This window comes from Leishmania major, chromosome 25 (genome assembly GCF_000002725.2).
Source record: "Leishmania major strain Friedlin complete genome, chromosome 25".
Lineage (NCBI taxonomy): Eukaryota > Euglenozoa > Kinetoplastea > Trypanosomatida > Trypanosomatidae > Leishmania > Leishmania major.
The window spans coordinates 161,210-167,500 of NC_007266.2; positions in this window are offsets into that span (position 1 = coordinate 161,210).

The following is a 6,291-nucleotide window of genomic DNA, read 5'->3' on the forward strand; positions in this document are numbered from 1 at the left end:
TGCTCTGCAGGTAGCGGCTCCAGCGTGAAGCACCAGCGTACTGGAGAAAAGGGAGTGGAAGCTGCTGCCGTATCACTGCAGGCGGACACGGCCGCTCGCCAGCTAGCATCCACCTCGTACGCGATGCACCAGTGCCCGCCGCGCAACGCTGATCGGTGGCGGCAAGCTTCGTCTTCCGGGTTGTCGGTCGTGCTCATGGGATGGGCACGCGAAGCGCTGTGGCTCCGCAATAAGTATGCCTGCGCGCTCGACACGGACACAAACTGACGTGTCGTGGACGGTGCCACGTACACGAGGAGCTGATGATGCCTGCCATCGGTAGGCTGCCGCCGCCGTATCACAGATCTGTCCGCGTACAGCCGAGGGCTGCGCGCGCGGGACGACACTTCCTCATCATCAAGAATACCACTACTGCTGCCTCTCTTGCCAAGATACTCGACGAGTTGAGGTGGCGATGTTGACGAGCAAGTGGCAGTGGGGGAAGAGGAGGATACCGAGATGGCGTCGTACGGACTTGATGTGTAACGCGCTTCGCCAGTAATAGACATGTGACTTATCTCTCTCTCTCTCCCTCTCTAAGTATGTGTGTGTCGCGGCTTCTTCTTGCGTGCGCGAGTGTTTCGTTGTGCGCCTCCTCTCTCTCTCTCTCTCTCTATATATATATATGGCGGAGCTGGCGAGATGTCAGACCTCCTCTCGAATCGCATAACCGAAGATGAGGAGTTGCGGCGTCTTCTGCCTTCGCTTGGCCGATAATTCCAACACGATTGCGTCAGGGCGAGTCGGTGGTTTTCACACAAGCGCTGAAGCTGTTTCTCTGCAGTGGATGAGGAGAGCGGCACATAGAAAGAGAGAGCGAAAGACTTACTGCAAGGTGATCTTACCAGCCTTCACAAGTTCCACAGACTTCCTCCTGCTGCATGTGCTCGTGAAAGTGGAGGCACGCGCGTGGAGAGAGCCGCTGGGGACGGCGTCAATGTATGTGTTTCGCTGTGAATGTTTTCTTATCTGCACTCGGCACGTGGATCGCAAAACTCGGCAGTCTTGTCGCAAGCTTGTCAAGCAAAAGCGATAGCAGGCGACAGAGAGTGAGCAAGCGCGGGGGCAACTGCCTGCAGCTAAGGGGACGGGGGGGGGGCACCGCCTCTGTGCCTATGTATGACGCCAGAGGCGTGCTCGACCTGCGTGGCAGTGCCGGCAACGGTGGGCAAAGAAAATCGACAGAAAAAGGACGCGAGAGAGAAAAACAACGAAAGAGTGGATCATCGTCAGCACAGCGAGAGAAGACAGGATGACACCGCGTTTTGTGTTGCACCTCCGCTCCCTCTTCTCCCTCGTTCACTATAACCGCCCCGCCCTCTGGTGGGGCCGGGAGTCACGGAGGTGGTGTGCAGTGGAGTGGAAAAAGACGAAGGACATGAGAGAGAGCGAGAGCGAAAGAACACACACGCCAGCAAGGGACCAGAAACCCGTTGCAGCTGTGCCTCAACCCGGCCAAGGTGGCCCTTTGTCATCCAGTTGAGGTTGGATAACGGCGCGGGGGACAGCACATCCTTGTTGCGGGGAGTGTGTATGCGCAAGTGTGTGTGAGTGTGTGTGTGTGTGTGTGTGCTCGTCTCGAGAGACACACATGCACTTGCGCACAAGTGCACAGAGAGGGAGAGACAAAGATAGGCACAATCTTGCCCCGCTCTCGCACACACAGATGATCTCGTGCAGCCACGGTGGTCCGTGCGCAGGCTCGCTTTTGTTTCTTCTTGCCGCGGCTTTCACGAATGCAGCCCCTTTTCGGACGCTGTGTTGGGCTTGGACTGAATTACTTGTAAGGCGGGGATCAAGTTTCTAGCGCGAAACAAAACATACTTCTTCGATGGTGTTTTCCTTCTTTGGGTATCGTGGACAGGAATGAAGGAGAGGAGCGACGAGAGGTTGAGGCGTTATACTTCGATGGATGCGTGCCTCTGTTTGCCTGTGTGTGTCTGTCGGTATGTGTGTTTGTGCTGATGTGTGTGTGTGTGTGTGTGCGAGAATTGATCGAGCACAAATGCACTTGCGCATGTGCCAAGTCGTTCGCTTATAAAGGGGTGGGTGGGTCTTCTTTCTTAGAAGGTCGACCATACTTTTTCTTTGGCTGCTGTTGGTTTTCGTTTCTACGTTTTTTTCTGGTTTTCACGTTGGGTTCCTTAGCGAAGATACACAGACACACTCTGCGCACTCTGCACACACGGCACACGGTGCACACACACATACATCAGCGCATGTAGACAGACTGACAGAGAGACAACATAACACAACAACAACACTGTATGCATTTTAGTTCTATCATCAAAAAAAACGAGATAAAGAAGAGAGCGCCCACATAACACGCACAACACAGACGACGCATGCGACACGCATACACACACACACACACACACACGAAACCAACCGAAAAAATTTTAGGAGAAAACAACCAAGAAAAAAACAAGACCGGAAATAAAACGTTAGAACAAAAACGAAAACGAGACATAAAATCAAACGGAGAAAGACAAGGGTCGCCCTCCACACCACCCACCCACGCCTTTATCTCCTCTCCTCTCCCCTCCTCGCAACCCGTCCAATGTGTATTCGGACATATGTGGGAGAAGGAGAGGGTGGTGTATGCGTGTGTTGGGGGGAGGGAGGGGGCTGGCGCTGAAGCGGTGAAGCTGGAGGAGGGGGAGGTACGTGCGTTTGTGCGTGTGTGAAGTGCGACCGATGAGAACAAGAGTGAAAGGCTTAGATGGGGGGGGGGGCGAAAGGGAGAGCGGCCTTTGGAGGTGCAGGGTGGAAAAGACGGCGGGCAGTGAAGGAGCAGTCGCGCAAGAATGAAGCACACAAACCGAAAGCCAAAACGAAAAACGAAAGAAAACAAGTGCCTTCGCGTACGTAGTCGTCCATCCTATGCGCTCCCTGACTACCGAATCTCCCTCCCACCTCCTTCGAAGCCCACCTGCACCCGTCTTGCTCGCACCGCGCACGATTCAGGCCTGCGTGTAAGCGCGTGCAAGTCTCCCTGCCTCATCGTCTCTCCAGGCGAGTGTACGTGAGGTGAGCTGGCGCCGCTGTTTTCTCGTCTTCCCCTCCTCCCTCCTCCCTCCTCCTCCCTCCTCCCCTGCCGCGTTTGTGCGGCGACATTTTCCTTTTTCATCGCGCAAAAGCCGCAGCACCGCACAAGGGATACACACACGGTGACCAGGACACACGCGCATGCTGAGAGAGACGAGTAGACGACAGCGAACGAAACACACGCACACACGCACACACGCACACACACACGCACACGCACACACACAAAAAAAAAAGCGATGCGAGACACGCAAGAGAGAAGCCAAGTCGGAACAGACGACAATGCGGAAGAAAGAAAACGTCACCCTATGCACAGGAGCTGGGGGAAGTATACCTGCCTGGTAGCTTGATAAACCACATGCCACGCTCTGCGCGTGTGCCTGTGAGAATCTGTGGCGGTGAGAGAGGAACGTGTCGGACTGATGCGCTATTTTGAGGGGGACGCAAAACACGGCAGTTTTTGTTTGTTGCGAGCTGAGATAGCTTCTAGCCCTACGCCACAGTCACCGCGACGGTGCCGTTCCTTGCACGCACAAACAGACAGAGAAACAGATGCAAGATCTGCAGAAACACATGCACTGTGTAGAGCGTCGAAGCACCCACACCCACACACGCCAGCTTGCGCCCAAGGCAAAAACTCGAAACGAGCAACAGCATAGGGTAGGGTAGAACAGTACGCGTGCCTGTGGAGCGGTGAGGTGAAGGAGAATGATGGAATGAGAGCGTAAAGGCAGACACATAGACACAGACACAGAGACACAGACGCGTAAGCGGAGACAAAAATAAAAGAGAGCCCCCACCCCCCTCTCCCCGCATCCGAAGCCGATCATCAGTTTTTCGGCACGAAAAAGTGTTTTTCAGTGCGGTAGACACCGAAGGAGAACGAGACCAGCGAATGAAAGGAAGATGAAAAAGGGGGCCAAAAAGAGTGCACACACACGCACACAGAGAGAGACACATGCTCAGGTCAGCTGCATACTCGTGTTCTTCACCACGCAGGCATGGCACAACCAAACACACATACACAAGCAGCAATGAAGAGCGCCAACGAACCAAGTAAAGAAAAGGTTGAGGTTCGTGCACGTCGCGCTGTGCGTAACTCATTATCTTTGGCTTTGGGGAGAGAAGGAGGGAAGAGCTGGTGCCAACGCGTGTATGTGGGCGTGGGCGTGGGCGTTGTGTGTGTGTGGGGGGGGGGGGGGCAGGTAGGTTTATCCGTCTTACTTCACGGACGACGCTGAGGCGGCACAGAAAACTTAAAAAAAAAAATGGCTGCCTACTTTTGGTTTCGGCCTGCACGAGATCGCCTCTGGGCATACGAGTGCATGTAGCTGTGCACGTTTTTGTCTTGTTTGTTTTCTCATGCATGCGAAGATGTGTAAGTGTCTGTCACCTCTGCACCTGTTCTTCCCTCGGCCACCAGAGGTGGGAGAAAAGAGAGAGGTGGCGCACACAGATACGCACGAAAGCAGCACGGACGCAACGAGCAACAACAGCAACACACGGCAACACACAAAAAAAAACGGCACGTTCAGCTCATCAACAGCGAAGGAGGCCTCCCTGAGCACCAAGATCACGTGAAGATACTCGAACAGCGAAACAACAACTGTGAGGCAGAGAGAGAGAGAGATACGCACGACGAAGCAGCGCGAGAGAGATACTACGCACACACATGCGCACAAGCACACGCACATACATATGTATACGCCTACACGCACACACGCGTTACACCGAGAAAAAAAATTGCAGAGAAAGGAGAAAGAGACGAGACGAGACGGAGGAGGAGGGAAAGCAAGGGAGTTTGTCGGAGGAGACTCTGTCCATAATGAGGGTTTCGCACACGAAGGCCACAGAGAGGGGATGAGGAAAGGAGGAGGTGGGAGGCAAGGCAGGAACACAGAAAGCCAATACACACGAAAGCGACGTCATGTGTACAGACACCCATACACATACACACTCAAGCACGCCTGCATGCGCCGCCCCCACCCCGCCCACTCACATAGACGGAGACGGCGAAGGTGAGGGAGGTGCACAGACGACCAAATGGAGGTGCACACATGCACACGCTCTCTCATGGAGGGAAGAAGGGGGAAGGGCAGGAGAGGGTGCGTGTGTGTGTGCGGCATGAAGTCACACAGAAAGACAACAGAAGCAAAGCAAGATGAGCCATCTACAAACTACGAAACGACAGAAACGAAGAGAGAACTCATAAAGATGCAACGGAAGGAGGGTAGCGGAAAAGACGGGGGAGGGGTCCAGGACGTGTCTTGAAGACATGCGTTCCCATTATTTTGTGTTTTTCATTCTTTCGTTGTTCTTCATGGTGTGCCTCCGTTATGCGCGCACACTTCTCTTTATCGGCATGTGCGTATGTATGTGTGTGTGTGTGTGCCAAGGGCGGAGGTCTGGAGAAAGAGAGACGAGAGGGAGGAGACGGGGAGTGAGACGCAGTCGTGCTTCTCTTTTTTTTTTGCTTGCATGCTGTCTATCCCCATCGACTCACACCCTCATCCTCTTTTCCATCGTTTCCGTATCGTTTTTTTTTCTTTGCTTTGCTTCTTCTTCAACCACCACATCATACAAACACACACACACACACGATCGTCATAACGCGCACGCAGAGGAGCGCGCACGAGCGCACTCGCTCGCTGATAAAGACCAGCATACTCGCAGAAAGAGAATGCTTGAGACAGCATAAAAAATAAATAAAGAGCACCAAGAGAATGCGGAGCAACGGAAAACACAAACACACTCACACACGTCGAGCTACACAAGAGCACACGCAGATCATCACGATCACCGTTTATCGAATCTTTTTGCTGCTCAGCTCCTCCATCCTTTTTTTTTAGTAATCGTCACCCTCTCCCGCTTCGTTTTCTATCTTGCGTATGCGTACGCGTGTGTGTGTGTGTGTGTGTGTGTGCATGTATGTGCACAAGGCGCTTACAGAAGACACAGACACACGTACTGCATCCACTGCAGCTCTTCGGGCTCCCCCTTCCCTGCTACGGGTGCCGCAGGGGCCCCTACAAAAACGTGGCCACGCCCGCGCGCCATCGGAGAAGAGTCGAGACACGAGCTGCGAGGCGAGGGCCAGAGATGGCGGTGAGAGAGAGCGAGAGGGGAAGAGAGCAGCAAGGAATAAACAAAGACGCAGAGAGAGAGAGAGAAGGCAACCGCGCACGGTGTGGACCGCTTCACAGG